The sequence below is a fragment of the Apodemus sylvaticus genome, chromosome 14, assembly GCF_947179515.1.
Source record: "Apodemus sylvaticus chromosome 14, mApoSyl1.1, whole genome shotgun sequence".
In the NCBI taxonomy this organism is placed as follows: Eukaryota; Metazoa; Chordata; class Mammalia; order Rodentia; family Muridae; genus Apodemus; species Apodemus sylvaticus.
In genome coordinates, this window is record NC_067485.1 from 19,783,664 (window position 1) to 19,805,331 (window position 21,668).

General features: G+C 44.1%; 1 protein-coding gene across 1 annotated transcript in view; it reads right to left on the reverse strand.

Moving 5' to 3' along the window:
* Positions 1 to 21,668, reverse strand: part of Rnf144b (ring finger protein 144B) — a 146,775-nt gene that overhangs the window by 116,411 nt on the left and 8,696 nt on the right. The window lies entirely within an intron of this gene.

Genomic DNA, 21,668 nt, shown 5'->3' on the forward strand with positions numbered 1-21,668 from the left:
TAAAATATAGGACAATAATAACATTTGCAACATTCAAATATAGGAGTGTTAATTTCAAAACACTTTACGAAAGGAGTGAGTCTTAGTTATAGAGTTTTTGATTTGCTTTATTTTAATCATGCGCAAGAGTCACCAATGCAGAAACTCTCCCTTTGTTCAAGGCACTGTAGTGTACAGTTTGCCCAAGGCTTGATCCAAGAATCTTATACCAACAGATGGGAGGACCTTAATGAAAGCAAGAGATGTCTCCTCATTCTGGACCTGCCTATTCTTTACTAGCTGTTGGGGTATGAATGTGAAGTGTTTCCATAGGTTGATATATTTAAACAGTTGGTGGCCAGAGGGTGGCGTTGTTTCTGGAAGGTTGTGGAGCCTTTGGGAGATGGAACCTCCCTGGAAGAAGTGAGTCACCACAAGAGGGCCTTGAGGTTTCACCGCATGGTGCCATTTCATTTCTGGTCTCTGCTTCCTGACTGTGGATACAATGTGATGAGCTTAGCTCTCACCTCCATGATAGATTGTATCCACTCAAACCCTGAGCCAAAATTTATCCTCCCGAAATGCTTCTTGGCAGGTATCTGCTCATAGCCAGGAGAAAGGTAACTAGCATACTATGTTTGAATGCACAAATTCCAGATTTACTTCTCTCTTCTCATAATGGTCTCTTCTGTTGTGGCTTCACATAATGTTAAACTTTATGAGGCAAAAACCTAGCATTAGCCATATTTTTTACAAAAACAAAAACACAAAGCATCTTATCCCAAATAAGGTCATTCTTACTTATCACTTGAGATAGGACAGCTCAAATATTCCTAATCATGCGAGCTTAATAGGAAACATCTTTTGTGTGTTTTATATAACATGGGAAATAGTGTGTTTTCCTCTTTGAGAATAGACAATGTAAAATTTGAAACACTATTCCCTTGAGAAGGAGATTCAGGCTGTTCCCATAGCTCCTTAGGGTTAGGCCTGGTTAGGGTGTTGGCCTGGTGTGGAGGGGGATCTGAGTTTGATCCTCATCTCTACACAGTAATAAATAAATAAATAAATAAATAAATAAATAAATAAATAAATAAATAACAAGTTTCTCTTTACCTTCTAATAAAAGGAAGTTTTTTTATAGCAAGTCACTTAGGCCCAAAATACTTTATTTAAATCATACCAATTGTGCTGCTAGGAAAGATAGAATTAAGGTCAGATAAATAAATAAGAGTCCTGATTAGTTAGCAGTCAACTGAGGTAGACATTTGGAAGGCACATTGGGTAACTAAATTCCTTTCTCCTCCACAAATGGTGCCTGTCTCTTCCTACCACTTAAAGTAAGGAAAAATATTCTTGCTTTTCAGTTGTCCACTTTAAAAGGACATGTGAAAAGGTCAGCCTTTATATTCGCATATACCTTAAGGTTTATCAACTGGGTTGCAAAGATCTGATTTTAAAAGTCATTAAACACATTCAAGGGCAGAAGATGATACAAAACCACAAATTATATATACTGTTATTTCAGAAACTGTGAGTATAACTTAGTGGGTCTTTAGAAATTCTTTTCCTGCTTGTCTAAGCCTTTTTTCCATGAGCACTGGTCAGGCCAGCACTGGACCCAGAGACTCTCCCAACTGCAGCTGTTTGCAACTAACTGGAATCATTATGACTGAAAGGGCCTCTTACATGATCTAAACTCGAAGCACAGTGTAGGGCATTGTCCATTCATCAACATTATAGAAAAGCAGAAGTTTGTTTTGAAAATAAAGGTCTGCCTAAAACCCCAAGCCATTAAGTCAGAAGCAAAATTATAGCCTGATAGTGGTGAAAGAGGAGCTCAGAAAGAGCTGGGAAACCAGGTCATTAAGGCTTACAATTTCTAACTGCCTATGTTAGCCAAGGTAACCTTAAATTAGAAGCATTTTTCTTCCTTCCAGGAAAACTGTCTCATTCATACAATTAGAGGGTTGGCCTAGAGAAGTGAATCCTAACGTTACAGAAGAGTATGTCAGACTACCTGAGGGACTTTGCCAATCGAGAATGCCCATTCATAGGGCAGATTTACAAAGCCAGAAGGCTTCAGGAAGTATTTTGAAAATATTCCACAGAGGGATTCTGAGGCCTCTAAAATCTTTTTAATCTCCGAGCATCCAGGTTAATAAATGGACCCAAGGAGGAAAGATATCTGTAGCATTAAATACACAAGGCTCTGAAGACAATAATAATGTATTGATTGCATGGTGGTCTTGTGGTAAGAGAGAGCTACGTGTGGTCTCCATCTTCTGGGAAAGCATCAATAGTAGATTTGTAGTTCACAAATAGTCTTGTATAGAGAGGAGAACCAGCTCTGGCCAGTTTCCATTGCCACTTCTGCACAGCTTTCCTAGGAATGTTTTTGTGAGTTGCCGCTTACATTTGCAATCAAGGTCCCCCAGCTCACAGAGATTACATTAAAGCCAGCCAGTAACAAATCAGTACGGCTCAGGATTCTACCACATCTTTCTGTCAACCAACTTAGAAACTCTGACTCTAACATGAAAAACACATATATCAGTAGTTCTCAGCCTTCCTAATGCTGTGGCACTACAATACAGCTCCTCATGTTGTGGGAACCCTCCAACCATAAAGTTGTTTTGTTGCTACTTCATAACTGTGGTTTTGCTACTGTTATGAGTTGTAATGTAAACTGATAGGCAGGATATCTGATATGTGACCCCAAAGGGATTGTGACCCACAGGTTGGGGACCACTGGTCTAGTTTATTGACTTGTTGGTCTTTCCTATGTCTATTTGTCTCAGTAATTTTACCATATGGGCATTTTAGGTGGTAATTTTAGTAAATGTGCATTTTAACTTCTAAACTATAAATTGAGGTTAGAATTAAAAATATTAAACTGAATTACACAATAAAAGGTTATCGTCTTATACTCATTAAGCAAATGAGCTAAAACACCAACTGAACAAAGCTAAAGCTATAATGATTACATCATTTACTCGTGGTGATTAACAAGCCAGGAACATGCAAGAATAAGGTATAATAAAACTTGGAACTAAATTTATCTGTCAGCACCATCTTCTAGCTGTGTAATTCCAGTAGGCTATTTTTAAAAAGTATTTATGTTGAGAAGATATATGAGATTCACAGCCAGTAGGGCTCAGTAACTTAAATATGTAAGTTTGCTCGGTGGTGACTAATTTCACTTGTCAACTTGGCTATGAGGAGGGTGTTTCCAGATAGGATCTGAAGTGAGAGGGAAAGACCCCCGGAGACGTGGGTGATGTCATCTCATGAGTAGAGATGCTGAAACTCAACAGAAGGCAAAGAGGAGAGTGCGCCCAGTATAGGCATTACTCTTTCTCAGCTGTCTGGTCCACCTAGTTGTGAGCAAGCAGCCTCCCACCACCAAGGCGGGCACCGTCCCTTGAACCATGCGCAAGAAACAAATGTCTTCTCCTTTACGTTGCTTCTTGTTAGGCCTTTGGGCAAAGCAAGGAGGAAGGTAACTAATACATCCTCTAACATTAGTCTAGAGATTCATATAGTCTGGATAAAAACAGCAGGTCACAAGATCAATTCAAAGACGTTGAGGGAGTGAGTCCAGCTGAGCTGAGGTAGGAGCCCACCCGGATGCATCCCAGACCGGTCTCTGCTAATATAGTTAAGTCCTGAACAGAATAAAGGAAACACTTCTCAGGAAAAGCTGGGCCAAAACTCAGAAGGGGACTCCCCCAGAAGGGAAGAAGAACTTCACAGAAAACCTGCAGAGCTGATTAGGAACTAAAATCCAAACGGGTACATGATGATAGGATGCTGACGTGGGGTGTAGGGCTCATCTGCGAAATGGATATAGAATTAAGCCCTATGTAAAAATCAGGAGAGGTAAAAGTAAATAAATAATAGTAAAAACAGTAAAAACAAAATCAGGATGGGGCGAGGATTAAAAATCCTTCTTTCTCTGTTAGGAGAAACTGTACAACGCATCCCGTTCACCCTGGGACGGAACTGCCGGAGAGAAAGTGGAGACTGAAGGCTGTTCAGTGTCTAAGAAAGTCTTCACGTGCACTCTCGACTATGGGGCTGGAAACTAAGGAAACAGGTAGGCCTTGACAAATGTAATAGAACGGGGAACTGTACCATAAAAATACACACCCCCTCCCTGACGCACAATGCAGGAACTCCTTGTGAGAAAGAGAGTTAGCACCAAAGACAAGAGGGAGAATTTGGACCACTGAAAATAGTTGTTAAGGTACTGGTAATGTTAGTGCTTTTAGAGCTGATTATCGTGTGCCCATAATCCCAGTGCTGGGGTAGGGAACAGCAAGATCACATGTGTGAGGCTAGCCTGGACCGTGTAGTAAAATAAAATAAAACAAAACTGAGGGGTTGGAGAGATGGCTCAGAGGTTAAGAGCACTGACTGTTCTTCCAGAGGTCCTGAGTTCAATTCCCAGCAACCACATGGTGGCTCACAACCATCTGTAATGGGGATCCAATGCTGTCTTCTGGTGTTTCTGAAGACAACTACAGTGTACTCATATACATGAAATAAATAAATCTTTTAAAAAAAAAAACAAAACTGAACCTAGTGGCTGTCTTAGGGTCACTATTGCTGTGATGAGGCACCATGGCCTAAAGCAACTTGGGAAGGAAAGGGTTTATCTCACTCACCCTTCCATATAATAATAATAGTTCACCATCAAAAGCTGGCCCTGCTTCCCATACAAGTTAGGACCACCAGCCCACAGATGGCCCCGCCCACAATGGGCTGAGCCCCGCTGCATCAACTGCTAAGAAAAGCCCGAGAGCATCATCTGGAGGCGTTTTTCTCAGTTAAAGTTCCCTCCTCTGACTCTAGTTTGTGTCAAGCTGACATAAAACTGGCCAACGCAGTGACCCATGTCATTAATCCCAGCACTTAGGAGGCATAAGGAAGCCGTTGTTTGTGAGACTGAGGCCATCCTGGTCTATATAGTGAGTGCCAAGCCAGCCAGAACTGCCTGTTTCTCTGACCCTGGGTCTCTCGACAAAACAAAACAGAAACAGAAAGCAAGGCTAGTGAAGATGGGCAGGTAAAGGGGCTCGCTACCAAGATATGTAACCCTGGCCCTTGAGAGGGGAAGACAGGGGATCTCCAGAACAAGTGGGCTGCTTAGACTTGTTGAGACCACAAGCTGGGAGCTCACTCAGAGATATGTCAGCACATAAGGGGGAGCGCCGTCGAGGAACACTTTGGATGCCAACCTCCTGCCTCCACACACAGCTGCACATACTTCCATGTGCACATCCATGCAAATACACACACATCTATACACACAAAAAAAGAGGAACATTTTTCCACTGGTAAAAATCAATAATAGCAGATGCTTGGTATCTAATGTCTAAGTACTTACTATCAGTTCCAATCCAGCACGCCTTCTCTACCTACACTATGAGACTTGCAGAAAGCATTACAAAGGGCCACTACAATGAACGGCATTGCTCTCTGGATCCTAAGGGCACAGCAAGGGCTTCCTCTAGGTCTAGAAACCCTGAGTCAGGTCTCCGTGCCAAGCGACTGACTCTCTTCCACCCTTCCCAGACTCTAACCTCCTACTGGATCCAAAATTCTAGGCCCATGGAGTAAGTTGGTACACTTGTTCTCTGTCGCTGGAAATACTTCTGTGTGCATCACAGTATGTTTTCGGTATGTGGGAACACATGGATGAAGATAATGCTTGGATTGTCCTGTTACTCATGTACCATCAGATGGCGCTGAAAAGCTGAGATGATCCAGGAGCTAAGAATTCAAAGCCATTGTAAAATCCCCAGGTGCCAGAAAGAGAAATCCATTAACGTTGCTTGTTCTAGACTTTGTTGGCCATGGGCACTTTTCCTATTATTTCCCAGGAACACACTTCTTCCTAAAATTGACCAGTGGCAGACTAGAAGTGGCAAACTATCCATCTCAGTCTTTTATCACGAGATGTCTTGTGTGCTTATTACACAGAGGCAATAGGTCAGATTGTTTCTCCAGCTGTGAAACAGACTGAAAAGCTCATTTTAAAATTACCTAATACATATTTAAATCAATTAATTAAAATGCTCCTAGCATTGCCTTAAAGAAACAAAAACAGTGGGCTGGAGAGATGGCTCAGAAGTTAAGAGCACTGACTGCTCTTCCAGAGATCCTGAGTTCAATTCCCAGCAACCACATGGTGGCTCACAACCATCTGTAATGGGATCTTATGCCCTCTTCCGCTGTGTCTGAAGACAGCTACAGTGTAGTCATGTACATAAAATAAATCTTTGAAAAAAGGGGGGGGGGGTGGCTGGAAAGATGGCTCAGCGGTTAAGAACACTGACTCTGCTCCTCCAGAGGTCCTGAGTTCAATTGCCAGAAACCACATGATGGCTCACGACCAATGCCCTCTTCTGGTGTGTGTCTGAAGACTTCTTGTAGATGTCTTCATATAAATAAGAATAAATAAATCTTTAGAAAAAAGAAAGAAAGAAACAGAAACCGTCTTTGTGGCCTTTCCCCAGCTAAGTTTAATTCCTGTAACAATCACTTTGCTTTCCTTTCTCTGCTCTTCCCAGTTAGACGTCGCGGAGGAGCCACACGTGATTGGTATAATGAACAAGCAGGACTCACAGGGTATAATCAGAAAATTATCGGTTTTCTCCGCTGCTGCTCTACGATGGTTAATTTCGTGTGTCAGCTCGACTGGATGAAGGGATATCCAGGCTGCCAGCAGAACATTCTCGATGTGTGTGTGAAGGTATTTCGAGAAGATATTAGCATGTATATAAGGTAAATAAAAAGCATCCACAGCTAAGCTCCATCCAATCCACGGCAGGCCTGGAGGGAAGACAAAGGCAGACGTGACAAATTCTCCTCCCCGAGCCGAGGTGCCCACCTTCTCCTGCCTCAGACACCGGAGCGGAGCGGCTGAGTGCGGGGCCTTTAGATGAATCTGAATTACACTATTATTGGCCTGCCTGGTCTTCTCAGCACCAGTCACTTTGTGAGCCAGTTGCCACACTAAATCTCCCCACACGTATGACCGTGGGCAGCCCACTGCTGTTTCTCTCAAAAGCTGGAATTATATATGTGGTTTGTTCTTGTCTTTGGATTAGATGAGATTCAGGACAGTTGTCGTGATGCTTCTGTCACCAGAGACTCTTCAAGTCATTCCAAGTCAAAATATCAATCCCAGTTGTGTTGCCAGATGGCTGATGGAAGGCAGTACTCGTCCCTCCAACCGGGTGTAAAGGATTCTTCCGCTGGCTTCAGCCATGGCCTGCTGGACCCTGCCTTCTTCCTTCGCAGGGAAGGTGAACACAGGAAAAGCTTCTTTCTCCACATTGCTCCCTTATGTCCCTGAGTTTCTAATACTAATCTCTCATCTGGGAATAAGAGAGAGAGAGGAGGCAGGTTCAGTGTTGCATGATTTTGATGCCAGCGCTTGGAAGGCAGAGACAGGTGAGTCTCTGAGGCCAGCATGCCAACATGGTCTACACAGTAAGTCAGGGAAGCCAGAGCTACATAGTAAGTGTGTATGTATGTATGTATACATATGTATGTATATATTCATATTCAAAGCATGCATTCTACCACTAAGAGTTACAGTACCAGCCCTTAGTGGGCTTTTCATAGCTTTTCCATGGAGCAGGATACTGATGGCAGGAATGGCAAGTGGTAAAGCAGGGAACCTTCTCTATCCTCATCACTAGGGGTGTGTCACCAGCAGAACCTTTTATTCAGATGGACACTTACGGCCCTTTCCTTGATTTACACTGCTGAGGTATAGGTGGCCCCCTTGCACATGACTTGAGATGACCCGAGACCAGCTCACTTTCCACCATGATCTACCTTTGAGGGCATTCTTGTATCCTGGTTTATCAAGCCATGAAACAATGTTCTTTCTCTCTATTGCTTTGCCATCACAGGAACCAGTACATGGGCTCTTGTAAACCTCCTCAGGCATAAGCCATTGATCTACCCTGCCTCTTAGTCCAAGGATGATGCACAGTAAATACTCATAAGTGATCAGCGTAATCTCTTTAACACTTAAAGAGCAAAGCACCTCTCATCCCTTTCTTATGGTGGCCAGGGTGTAGGGGAAAACTCAAGTTCTCCCACTCTCTTTAAAAACAAACAAACAAATAAACAAACAAACAAACAAAAAACCACCTTAGGGCTGGAGAGATGGCTCAGCGGTAAAGTGCACTGTCTGCTCTTCCAGAGGTCATGAATTCAATTCCCAGCAACCGCATGGTGAGTCACAACCATCTGTAATGGGATCTGATGCCCTCTTCAGGTCTATCAGCAACAGGATGCTTATATGCAATAAATAAATAAGATTTTTAAAAACCTCCTAATTATTTTCCTGGCCTCTCTACCTTAATGAGACAGACGTGTGCAATGAGCTTACTGGTTCCCGAACTGTGTTCAACTTGGGCCTTGTGCTTCCTTGGCCGGATCTATGTGACCTGTTCTTACCTCACTGTGGACTGTGAAGTCTATCTTGGAGCACAGCCAACAGGGACACTAAAAATTTTCCATTCTAATATTGAGTTGCTTGGGTAATAACATTACCATCTTTTGGTTCCTTATCTTTTCTCAGTTAAAATAAAATATTTGCATTCTGTTGCCTACAAAGTTACTGGAAACAACACACAAATAGTTTGAGCATCCACAATCCCAAATGCTTCAAAAGTCAGAACTCTGGGAACTAACATGACATCACAAGTAGAAAAGTCTATTTTTTACTTTACCTGAAAGATTGCAGTCAGACTCCAGGTGCATCAAAAGTGCCTTATAAAAATACCTGCAAGCCACGCAACTCATGTGATACGTCTCTAGGTGAATTTTATGTTTAGACTTGTAAGATAGCAGCTGGAGGTGCTTTTTTTCCTGTATCCATTATGAATTTGAATATTTGAACATGTGAAACATTTCTTGTACTGCTCATCTCACAGAAAGGATGCTCCACCTGTCACCCAGGAAAGGCTTGCAGGACAACTCAAAAGAGGAGCCCTGCCCAAGAGCTAGGGGCACTGAGGTGGGTTAGCAGCCTCGTTGGAATCACAGAGGATCAGAATTCACAGTCAGAACTCCATTCCTTGGTCCCTCACACCACACTGATGTCCTGTCTTCATTCTCCCAGCCCGGCTTCTCCTTCCATGACAACAGAGTCCCGGAGAGTTATCTTGGATTCCTCCTTGCCATATCCATTTGCCATATCCAATCAGTCACTAAGCCTTATTGATGCTATTTATACATCTCTCCAGCTAGCCCCTCCCCCCACTCCCTCTGCTCTGCTTTCATTCATAGCCTCGCTAATTTTAACCAAGCTTTTTAAAAGAAGAATGGAGTATATGCATAACTCCATATGCATATAAGTGCCAGGTGGCTCCACCACCACCCTAGGAGACTTGAACTCTTTACCCTGAACAAATTGTTTCTTCTTCATAAGCACTCTAGGCATGGTATTTTGTCACAATAAGAAAAACTGACTTTGTGCAGGGTCGTGGTGGTGGCGGTGGCGGCGGCGGAATCCCAGCACTTAGGAGGTCGAGGCAGGCAGGGAGGCCAGCCTGGTCTACAGAGTGAGTTCCAGGACAGCCAGGGCTATACAGAGAAAACCCTGTCTTGAGAAAACCAAATAAAAAAAAAAAAAGAAAAAGAAAAGAAAAACTGATTTGGATAAAAATATTTCTGTTTCAATGTAGTCTAGGTATATACAGTAAAGAAAATGGGGGTGGGGGCTGGGAGAGCCCTAGTATCATAAAACTTCGTGTAGTAGAGACAACCTGGGATCCCAGCACTGGGAAGGAAGAGTCATGAGGTCACAGATTTAAGGTCACCCTTAGCTACATAGCAGGCTTGAGGCCAGACTGAGCTGGAGTCTGCTGCATGAGCCCTTTGTGTCAAAAAGAAAATAAGGGGGCTGACTGGAGAGATGGCTCAGCAGTTAAAAGTTGATGCTATTCTTCCAGAGGTCTTGAGTTCAATTCCTAGCAACCATATGGTGGCTCACAACCATCTGTAATGAGATCTGATGCCCTCTTCTGGTGTGTCTGAAGAACAGCTATGGTATACTCATATAAATAAAATAGATGATCTTTTTTTTTTTAAAGCATTTAAAAAGAAAGAATAGAAAGAATGAAATGAAGAAAGGAAGAAAGAAAAGAAAGAAATTGAAGCATCAAAGTTCCTTTCCCTGCTCCCACCTGCCTCTTGCTGTCTCCCCAAGTATTTTCACTGTTTCCTTCTTTCATCTGGACACAGAATTAGCCAGAGGTCGGACAACCCATGACAGAGCACATCATGAACTCCTAGTTCTGGATTAACAGTAATGACTTCTTTCAGGTAGAGAAAACCTATACCAGATCTTAGGTGGAGTCAGACAGCATTAATCAAGCAGATTCGACGAAAACCCAAGGCACCAGTCTGAAATACAAACTTTCAAAAAAATTAAAGTTATTACTGGTCTAGTGCATTTTTCTCAGACTTGGTGAGAAATGTTTTGACAAAGCCAACCACTCTCAACCCTATCAAAGTAATGTTCCTTTTTATAGCAAATATTTTGTAAGCTACCTCTTTACTATCCTGAAATGCTGGACAAAAGCAATTTAAGGAAGGAAGAGTTGGTTCTTAGTCAAGGTGGACAATACAGTCCACCATGGCTGGGAAGACATGCCGGCAGGAGCTTGAGGTGTGAACACTGTCACCCTCACCCTGCTTCTGACATCGGGGAATGGAAAGGAATGACTGCTGGGGGGAGAGGGGCTCATTTCCTTCTTTTTTGATTCAGTCCCACACCCTAGTTGGAGGGATGCTGCCATCCTGTGGACACCTTCACAGACACACGTGGAGGTGTGTCTCCTGGGTGATTCCAAACCCACTCAGGCTAACCGTGAAGATGAACTGCCGCCTTGTGTGTGTTTTAACTTATAACCGTCCTCACGGAGCAACATCAAAAGACAGGAGAACTTTTTCACCCTGAAGGGAACATTATACACCAGAGATTCTTGCATTTAAAGTGAAGACTGTGTGGATTTGTCCTCCATGGGTGCCTAAGGAATCCTCAAATTTCTGAAAATTATAAGGCAAATCTTTTAAAAATCATCTTGATTAGTGGGGTCCACTCTGTCTTGGAAACATTAAATGTTGAGGTTGTTTCTAAGGATTAAATCGATGCCATGTGGTTGGGTTCCACACATTGACTGTGTCTAAGATAAAATACACAAACATATGAAGACTTTATACAGCCTTTTCAGAATTAGGAACTATCTCAGAAGCCCCACGTGTACAGCATCATCCCCTACAGACCATGTAGCGTCTTGTGCTCTTAGAGAAGATGCTGCTAACTTCTCTGGATCACAACCCTATTTAAAGAGGGTCATGGTTGCCTCTTAGAGATATGTAAGGTTTTTCTTTTTTAATAAGTGTTTTGCCTGCATATAGGTTTGTGCATCACATATATATGCTCAGAAAGGCCAGAAGAGGGCACCAGATTACTGGAACCAGTTATAGATGACTGTGAGCTACCATGTGGGTATAGGGAGTCAAACCCAGGCCCTCTATAAGAACAGACAGTACTCATAACTGCCAATTCTCCAGTACCTAATTTTTTTTTTCCGAGACAGGGTTTCTCTCTGTAGACCAGGCTGGCCTGGAACTCAGAAATCCACCTGCCTCTGCCTCCCAAGTGCTGGGATTAAAGGCGTGCGCCACCACCGCCTGGCACAGTACCTAATTTCTTAACGTATATAAACAGCCTCAGCAAAAGGTAGGTAATTGTGGTGTGGCGGGAATATTTATCTAGGTTTCTTATCACCTCTCAAGGTTGAATTCAAGCCAAGTAACAGAATAAAGCATTTTACAACTAGTAAGAAAAATAAAAAGCACCAGGACCTTCGGTTCACTCCTACCCTAGTGAACTCATATATGAATTCATTTCAAGTGAACATAATCTTGAGGATGAAGATTTTGAGGGATAAACATGAAGGAATGGTGGAACTTATGAAGGACCAGCCCTAGCCAAACAGGCACCTAAAGGCGAGACAGGAGGAGTCTTTCTATGACTTCAGACTAAAAACTCTGTCCTAGAAGGCAGGCTTTCTTCTCCTCTTTCCACAGAACTGTGATTAGAGGCGCTGGCACCTTAATCAAGGATGCGCACCACCTCCATCCCAGCACACAGCTTCCCTAACGAGGACAAGGTGCTGGATGAGCTAAGATGATCACATTGTCGATATCTGGGACTGACTGAGACACACACAGCAGAACTCTGAAAAGCCATAGAAAAAGTATCCATGTTTTTATATTTCTGCTTAGGTGCATTTAATGTGAGAAACTCAACTGGCTGCCACTGGTAGAATGATAAGAGACAACTGTCATATATATTTAAAGGGACTTAAAAGGGCTGAAGTCTGTCCACTCAAGTAACTGACCGGTTCCCTAAGCCTTGCTCTTTCTAAACCCTTCCTCACAATCATCAGCCTGAGGTATCCTTTGTCTTCTGGCAAACAGCTCCAGGAGCCTCCACCCAATCTAGTGAAAACCCTGGAATGTTAGTCTCAAGTACCTTGGTGCCTTTGTAAATTACCTGCATGTGCCTTTGTAAATTACCTGCGCTACATTGAGTTTCACTGGAAATCGAACCTAGATTTGCAATCTACTTGGGCAGCCATTGCCACCCTATTAAATTCATCTCAGGTGAAAAAAATCCTCATTGCTATAGAAAACCAGTGAGACATCAAACGGAACGCCTAGTCTCCAAGACGGGATTCTGACTTCAGTATGCATCTGTAGGAAAGAGTGATTAAAATCAAGATGGGTTCTGAAATGCTCTTCCAAGTTTAGTTCCCTTTGACTCTATTATAATTTCTGCATTCTCGAATCAATGAGAAATTAGTGACCAGGCAAGTGGTGCAGCCAGCACTGGGGCTGTGTTCCTTGTGGCCAAAGGAATTTCTTAGAATACCTCCTTGAAAAAGCAACGGCATTCTGTAGCCTATACTCGTGTGTTCATATGTTTTAATTGATGGGAGGGAAAAAAATTTCAACCCAAAGTGCCAGCCATTCCTCTGTGAGCTGGCGTGGCAGAGTGTGTCAGTGAAGCATCAAGTTACAAACTAAATTAAAGGTCTGGGGAAGAGTGGAAGGGCCTAATCATCCAGTCAGAGGCTGCCAGAACTGGATCCACCACCGTTACATTCAAAGCCATACACGGGCTATGCACACAATAGGCCACGGGCATCGGGCATGGGCTATGCACACAGTAGGCCACGGGCAACCCTCTCTCTATTTTTTTTAAGGACTTCTAATTCCAAATAGATCTCTATAGAATTGTTTTCTTGAAGCCTTTAGTTCTGTCATATTAAAATGTCCATGAAAAAGTGATCAAAACCTAATGCTTAACTATCCCACCACAGAGAAAAATACTGTGGTTTTTGGTTCCTATTAAAAACATGTGTTACATATATAATTATGGAAGTCTCAGATCCAGTGTGTACAACATACACGAAACCTTTGGGAAATAATAATACTTTTGCCTCACCGATAGAATTTAAAGCATAATACTGTACCCTGTCTATGCCATCGAAGGGGCACTTTGCAAAGACCAGCTAGTATGGGCTTTTTGGCATGTGCTGTGATCAGATCTCAAACCAGGGTCTACAGGAATACAGGAAGGTCACTTTTACAATTTACAGTATTTTCGGGAGTTGGTTGGGCTGAATCATGTGCATCTGCACTATGTTTCCTTAGGGAAAGTTAATTTTAGAAAGGAGAAAAATTTTGCCAGGAAAACAATCATATTGGCTCAAAAACTAGACGGCGTCTTTTCTCAAATGTTCAAAAGGCTTTACAGTATCCATTCGTCCTTAATGTTCTTGAAAGCAGATATCAGCCCCATTTCACAGTGAACGGAAAAAAAAATTAAAAAAAAAAAAATAAAAAGGGAAGGAAAAGACATGACTGCTCCTAGTTATAATGGAGGAGAAAGTTTATTATAGACGTGTAGGAGAACACAGTCAGAGGTAGACACATCCGGGGCAGTCCAGAGGGGTCATGACCCTGAATCATGAAGGGAGGGGCGGAGGGGAAGGGAGAGAGGGGAGCCAAGTACAGCAGCCAGGAGACCAAAGGAGGCAGGGCAGCCCAGCCCCAGGGCTGCAGAGTTCAGGATAGAGAACCTTAAGCCAGCCATACAATTACAGGACAGGACTGAGAGATGCTGGGAGAACCTGGAGGCTGGTTCTGCTTTCATATGTTAAATAGGCACCCCAGCCACTCCCCCAAACACATCTTGGTCCATAAAATAAAATAATCAATGCTTTAATAGTGCATCTACATGACAATATATTAAGAAATTAGCCCTTTCCTCAACTTTTCAGAAGACACAGGTCAGTCAGTCTCTTTTGTGCCTGGTTGTTACCCTCTGATGGCTGCAGATACTTATAATGGCTCAGGTACAAATAAGCATGTGTATAAAAAACAGCAGATGCACAACTGTGACACCAGGCAGGATGGAGACAAATTCATCTTCATTAAATATGATTTACAGTGGAAGACCCTGGGCGCACACAATTGGGAGCATAAACAGGATTTGCACTCGTTTACATGACCATCCCTTCTTTTGTTGCCTGGGGATTGGTCTGTTTGAGGGGTTTTGTTTGGTTGCTTGGTTTTGTTTTTTTTTTTGCCTTTAAATAAGCAACAAGTATACAGGGCAAGGGCCTGCAGTTCATCATTGACAAAAAATCAAAGACAGTCCGTGGAAGATTTTTCAGATTCCCCCCAACCCAGGATAGGCCTCCACCCTCTGCAGTCACAGGAGTATTTTTGAGGAAATTCTTACATTTTAAAAAACGTTTTAAATCTGATCTCTTGGAAGCACGTTATTTTCTTCTAGTCCTGCATCTAAGTTTCAAAATAGCACTCAGCTTCCTTTCCGCAGACCACCATCCCAGAAGCGATGGCACCACATCAAACCATCAGCTTTGGGAGAACGGGCTTTCTCCCTTGTGGACCTTATACTTTCAAGAGAACACTTCAGGAGGAGGAGGAGGAGGATCGCACTCACTTCCGGGCGTTTTTCCCCCCTTTTAGACGTAATGTACATATACATACACAACAACAGCCTCTCTCCCTCCTCCCTCCCCTTCTCTTACCAGATCAGAATCAAGAATAAAGGGTGGGGCCTGAGGGTTTTTTATTTTTCCAAGCTCCAGGATAAGAGATAGAGCTTCAAGGTCTGATAAACTAGTAGCGATAGCTGTCGCCTTGAAAACACAATAACTTATTAGAGTGTTTAAACTGGGAAAGGGCGTAGGGTAGAGGCTGGGAAATCCCAACCTACGGTTCAGTGAGGACTCACTGATAAAGTAATACATTGCAATGACCGGATTCAAGAGTTGATACTCTTTCCAAAGTTAGTGCAGTAATGCAAGCCCAGGGTACGTTCTGGAAGATTAGGAATTGCAGTATTTCAGATTCCAACTATCAGATCTTAGGGGCAATTAGTGCATCTGTACCCACACACCTGGAGAGGGTGGGCGATCTCGTGCCACCCCCTCCGCCCTCCCCAGCAACCCAGAGTCAGGGAGCAGGGGTCCTGGGGAAGACGTGAAAGCGAGGTATGGATGGTGGAGAGGGGGCGAAGGTGCCGCGGGCCGCGGAGGGAGCAGAAACCCAGAACGCGCAGCATGGGAGCCCTTGCCAAACACCCAGCACAGGACTTCAGCTTGGCGCCGAAGACCCCGGAGAAGAACAGAGGAAGAAGGTGAGGTGGTGGCAGCCCCGAGAAGGTAGGAACGTATTAGGCGCGGCGAGTCCTGAGGCTCCGGGGCAGCACGGAGCTACTCCTTACCTTGAGGTCTGAGCCACAGCTTGAGACTCCCGGAGGGGCAGGGCTGGGCTGTCAGCGTCTCCAGCCAGAGGCTTCTGGCATCAAAGGCTTTCCAATCTCCTAGTTACCCTCCCGGGGCTCGCTCCGGCGGCCTGCGGTCCTTGCACCTCGCTCCCCGGGCGGCGAGCGTCAGCCAAGCCGCTCCCCCGCTGTTTATTCCCGGAGCCAGGCCCCTCTCCGCCGCCTCCCCGCCTCCAGCGCGCGCACACCTCCCCCGGAGGCGCACTCCTTAGGAAGCAGGCAGCGCGAGTGGTCCAGGAAATCCGGACGCGGGCAACTTGAGAAAATCCGTTTAAAATCTTTCATCTGCGCGACAAGGTTCAAGGAACTATTTCCATTCACCTTCCGCCTCCACTGAGTGTCTTCACCCCATTTCCCAACGCTTGATACTCGCATAAGCATCATTCTGAGACTCTCCTGCCAGGCACGTACATGTTCCCCCTAAATAAACCTATCGTTGTCTTTAAAATGTAGACGCATTCACTCTCTTTGAACTTAGGGTGCTGGGAGTTCGACTGGGTCTCAGGAGGAATATATTCAGCTGCACAAGTCAGGGCAGGTCCCCTTAGCCAGAACTATACATGCATGCCACCTGTCAGGGCCGCCAGAGTGCGTGCCGGGAGTCTTTAATTACTCTCCGGTTTTGGTTACGGAGTCTGTCTCCTCTGACCCAGGAGAGACCCAGTTCTAAGGCTCCAGTTCCAGGGAGAAGCAGATGGATATGTTCAAGGAAGAGACTTCTAATGGAGGACGAACTCGCAATGAGTACAGCCTACTTAATAATACAGCAGATCAGAAAGGATGGGAAGCAATCCAGGAAATGTCACCTCTCACTAACGGGAGAGAGCGGAGAGTGACGTAACCGCAACGGCAACGTGCAAGGTGAGCTGTCAAGTGGTATTCTAGCCGTTCATTCACCTGTGAGCATAATGCATATTTATGGAATATATTATTCATAGTCAAGTTGTTACTCAAAGGCTGGCCAGAATTAACTTTGGTAACCAGTTTATAACAACAACCTGGAAAATAGAGATAACCGTTTTTGAAAATACATTCATCCCTGATCTTTTCTAAATTTCTCAGATAGCTTTCTAACACGAGGGTTTCAATAGGAGGTAGTTGCTAGAACTGTCAGATTTCCACTCTGAGCAGGAGCTAGACAATGGGAGATGAAATCATCAAACATGTCATCGCCATTAGTACTGGAGCCGAAGAGCTTCTAAAGCGTCTCTGCTGACGCCAAGGTGGATAGTGATGGATGGATGAGTCAAGCGCCTCTGCGACGCAGGTGCTGTGACGGAGGATGCCAACAGAGGGCGGTACCGGGACCCGGGACGGAAGGGTCAGTGCAATTCGGCTGTAACCTTAGAGTAGGGAAAAAGTGTTCAGGAGGGGCAAGAAAGGGGCAAAAGGGAGAGAAAGTCAAAAGGACAAATTCAAAGATTTTTTTTCCCCCAGGCTGGAGAGATGGCTCAATGATTAAGAGAGCACACAGATGGCTCTTCCAGAGGTCCTGAGTTCAGTTCCCAGCAATCTCATGGTGGCTCACAGCCATCTGTAATGGGATCTGATGCCCTCTCTTCTGGTGTGTCTGAAGACAGCTACAACGTACGAATATACATAAAATACATACATCTTTTTTTTTAAATGTTTCTTTTCGAAAATTTGAATTGCCCCTTGGCAACATTCCCAGCTCAGGTTTTTAAAACCACACTTTATTTTACAGATAAGGAAGAGGCACTGACATATTAACACAGTAATGTGGATGTCATGGGTTTTCTTGTTTTGTTTTTGGGGTTTTCCAAATAGAGTTTCTCTGTGTACCCCTGGCTGTCCTGGAATTTACTTTGTAGACCAGCCTGGTCTTGAACTCAGAGATCAGTCTCACAAGTGCTGGCATCAAAGGTCGGCTCCACCCAGCCAGCTAGTGAGGTCAGATTTTTATCTGAGAAAAACTACTGGCTGTGGGAAGAGAATGACTGGGAAAGAGAGGTGGGGTGGAGTCCAGGAAGGAATCCAGAAGGGACATTTAAAGCCGTGATTATTGATATATAAGTCCTCCTGCTGTGGAAAAATCTAATTTCGGTCCCATGAGGGAGAGGCTTAGAGTGGTTAAAAAAAAGAAAGAAAGAAAGAAAGAAAGAAAGAAAGAAAGAAAGAAAGAAAGAAAGAAAGAAAGAAAGAAAGAAAGAGAAAATCATGAAATAACAAAGGTAAACAGAAATTAGAGAGAGCATGGCTTTTAAAAGCTATTTTAGGCTGGGAGTGGTAGCTCAAGTCTTTAATCGCAGCACTCAGGAGGCAGAGGCAGGCTGTGATTTGAAGCCAGCCTGGTCTACAAAACAAGTACCAGGACAGCCAGAGCTGCACAGTGAAACTCTGCCTTAAAAATCAAAATAAACAAACTAGCTAACTCTGTCTTATTTATATAGTGATTATCTCATTAGCTCAGAGACAAAAAAAGGGGATGTTAATGGGGGCCAGAGAGATGGCTCACCAGACTTACTGTCAAGTCTAATAGCCTAAGTATGATTCCCCAACCCCAGGTTAGAAGGTGTGACGGTTTGTATATGCTTGGCCCAGGGAGTACAACTATTAGGGTGTGTGGCCTTGTTGGAGTGGGTAGGCTTTAAGATCCTCATCCTAGCAGCCTGGAAGCCAGTCTTCTAGCAGCCTTCAGATGAAGATGTAGAACTCTCAGCTCCTTCTGCACCATGCCTGCCTGCATGCTGCCATGTTCCTGCTTTGATGATAATGGACTGGACCTCTGCACCTGTAAGCCAGCCCCAATTAAATGTTGTCATAAGAGTTGCCTTGGTCATGGTGTCTGTTCACAGCAGTAGAACCCTAACTAAGACAGATATTGATATCAGAGACTGAGGTATTGCTTTGATAGGTCTGACCATGCTTTTAATTGGAGGAATGTAGATTTTGGGGACTTTGGAAAGCAGTGGGATGCTTTAATGAGGCTTAATGAGCTATCCTAGTAGGAATATGGTAGACCTTGTTGCTGAGTGTGATTTGACCTGTGCAGACCTGGCCCAAGAGGTTTCAGTGGAGAATAATTTTGGTATGTGGACTAGAGACTGTTTTGTGATATTTTGATGAAGAATATGACTGTCTTTGCCATGGTCCAAAAAGTCTGCCTGAGGCTAAGGTGAAGGGATTTGGATTAATTGCTTTAAAAAAAGAAAGTCTCAAAACAGCCTGGTATAAATTCTGTTGTGTAGTTACTAAAGCTCACTCTTATGAAGAGCATTTTAATGAAAAGGAGAAAGCTGAGAAAGAAAAAATACAAACTATATGGCTCAAGTATTAAAGGGGTATCAGGAAGTAGAATGGAGCAGAATCCTGTGTCCTAGGAGATAACAGATTAAGGAAATGGGACTTTGAGGCCTGATCCCACCCAACTAAATTTAAGTCCAGGCGTGGTGATACACACCTTTAATCCCAGGAGATGGAGCCTTGCAGATCTGAGTTCAAGGTCAATCTACAGAGCAAGTTCCAGGACCATCAAACTTAGGCAGTGAGGGAGTTGGAAAACAGAGTGCTGGCAACAGGATAAGAGGGGTGGAGTTCCAGCCCCAGCAGCAGCAGAACTCAGCAGCTTAGGTCACGTGGCCCTAGCTTTAGAGTCCAGAATAGAAGGGACTACTGGACAATTGAAGGTGGTAGGCTGGAGCTAAGAAATTAGCAGTGATTAAGAAGAAACCAGCATCACTGAGGTGAAATCTTCTGGGAAGTGTTTCCTCGGAGCACAAAAAAGCTATTTTCTAGAGAGAACTAAGGTTGTACCTCCTGCTGCAGCTGAACTTGGTAATGTGTAAGAGTCACCCGGTGGTGCTGGTTTTGAAGATGTGAACGGATCACGGATCATGCTGCCGCTTGGCACTGTGAGAGGCCAGGGAAGGCCATTGTTGAAGGTGCAGCCTCAGTTGCAGTTGATGCCCAGAACTGAAGGGGTCATGCAAAGAAATTGAAGCTTGACAGCATGAAGAGAGCCTATGAGAGGCTACTGGTGAAGCCTCGTTGCAACAGAAGACCCCAGTGTACTTGGAGATGCCAGTACCATGAGATGATCACCAAGAACAGCAGCAGCAGTGGACCGGAGACAACCAGAGACGAGAGTGCTGCAGAGAGCAGAGCCAGAGATGTGACCCAAGCCCTTTGGAGATCATGTGTGGAACTCAGACACTGGAACAAGAAACTGTGAAGCTGAAGTTGACTTGGAGACCCCAAGATGTGAGAGATGCCAGAGCTGTGAGATAACCTGCCGGGGAAAGTTGCTAACAGGGAATGGAGCCAGCCCAGGAGAATGAAGTTTGTTGATGCTGAATGCCAGGTCTGCTAACAGCAGTCAACAAGGATGAAAGGAGATGGAGATCTGAGGAGCACTTTGATATCGGACATGGAGACCTAGAGTTTGGAGTTTGCCCAGCTGGTTTTCTGCCTTGCTTTGGTCCAGGTTTTTTGTTTGTTTGTTTGTTTTGTTTGTTTTAAAACTTTATATGGTATTACAGTTAAGAGACTGCTTGAATCTCAGAATAGAATTTGAGCTTCGGACTTTTAACATTGAGACTGTTATAGATTATGGAGACTTTTGAAATTGAATTAAATATAGTTTGCAGTATGCTGTTTGGGTATGGCCTCCATAGACTCATATGTTTGAACAAGCCTATGGGGCTATAGGGCCAGGGAATGGATGGTTTATATATGCTTGGCCCAGGGAATAGCACTAGTAGGAGGGGCACTATTAGGAGGTGTGGCCTTGTTGGAGTGGGTGTGTCACTGTGGGCGTGGGCTTTACTGCCCTCACCCAGAAAAACAAAACCTGTGAATGTTTCAGTCCCTTGTATAAAGTGTGTAGTGTTTGCATAGACCCCATCCACTTCCACCCCTACACTTGTTTTATGGCTATTACTGTTGGTTTTGGAGGCAGGGTCTAGCTGTGTTGGTACTTCTGATCCTCCTGCCTTTGTCTCGCAGGTGCCAAGATTACAGATGTGTATCACCAAGCCCATACTTTAAATCATCTCTAGATGACTTCTACTGCCTGACTTGAGTTAGACAACAGCTACACTCTGTTATTCAGGGAATAATGAGACAATGCATGCACACATTTAACACAGATGCTGCCGTCATAGCTTAAGCATGTTTTTAAATGTGTGTGTGTGTGTGTGTGTGTGTGTGTGTGTGTGTATGTGTAAGTGAGCATGCCATGGCCTGAGTATGGATATCAGAAGACAGGTAGTAGAAGTAACTTTTCTTATTCCATCATGGGGGTTCTGGGAACCAAACTCAGGGCATCAGACATAGGAGCAAGTACCTTAACCTGCTGAGCCATCCCATCAGCCCTTAACAACATTTTGGGTTGAATCCGTGAATTTAAAACTTGTGGGCAGCCGGGCAGTGGTGGCACATGCCTGTAATCCCAGCACTATGGGAGGCAGAGGCAGGCAGATTTCTAAGTTCGAGGCCAGCCTGGTCTACAGAGTGAGTTCCAGGACAGCCAGGGCTATACAGAGAAACCCTGTCTTGAAAAAACCAAAAACCAAAAAACAAACAAAAAACAAAACAAAACAAAAACCCTGTGGGTATAGAACCCATGGATGTGTAGAGAGAAATATGTTTGCATGTGCATGTGGTTCATATGTGGAAAGACAGTGGAAAGATTTTTTAGTCACTGAAAGGGATGGGCTCATACAATGTTAGATGTCAAGGAGTCCTGCAGTCTCCACTATCTCCAAGTTGAAGAGCCAGGAAAGCTGGATAGACTCCAAAGACC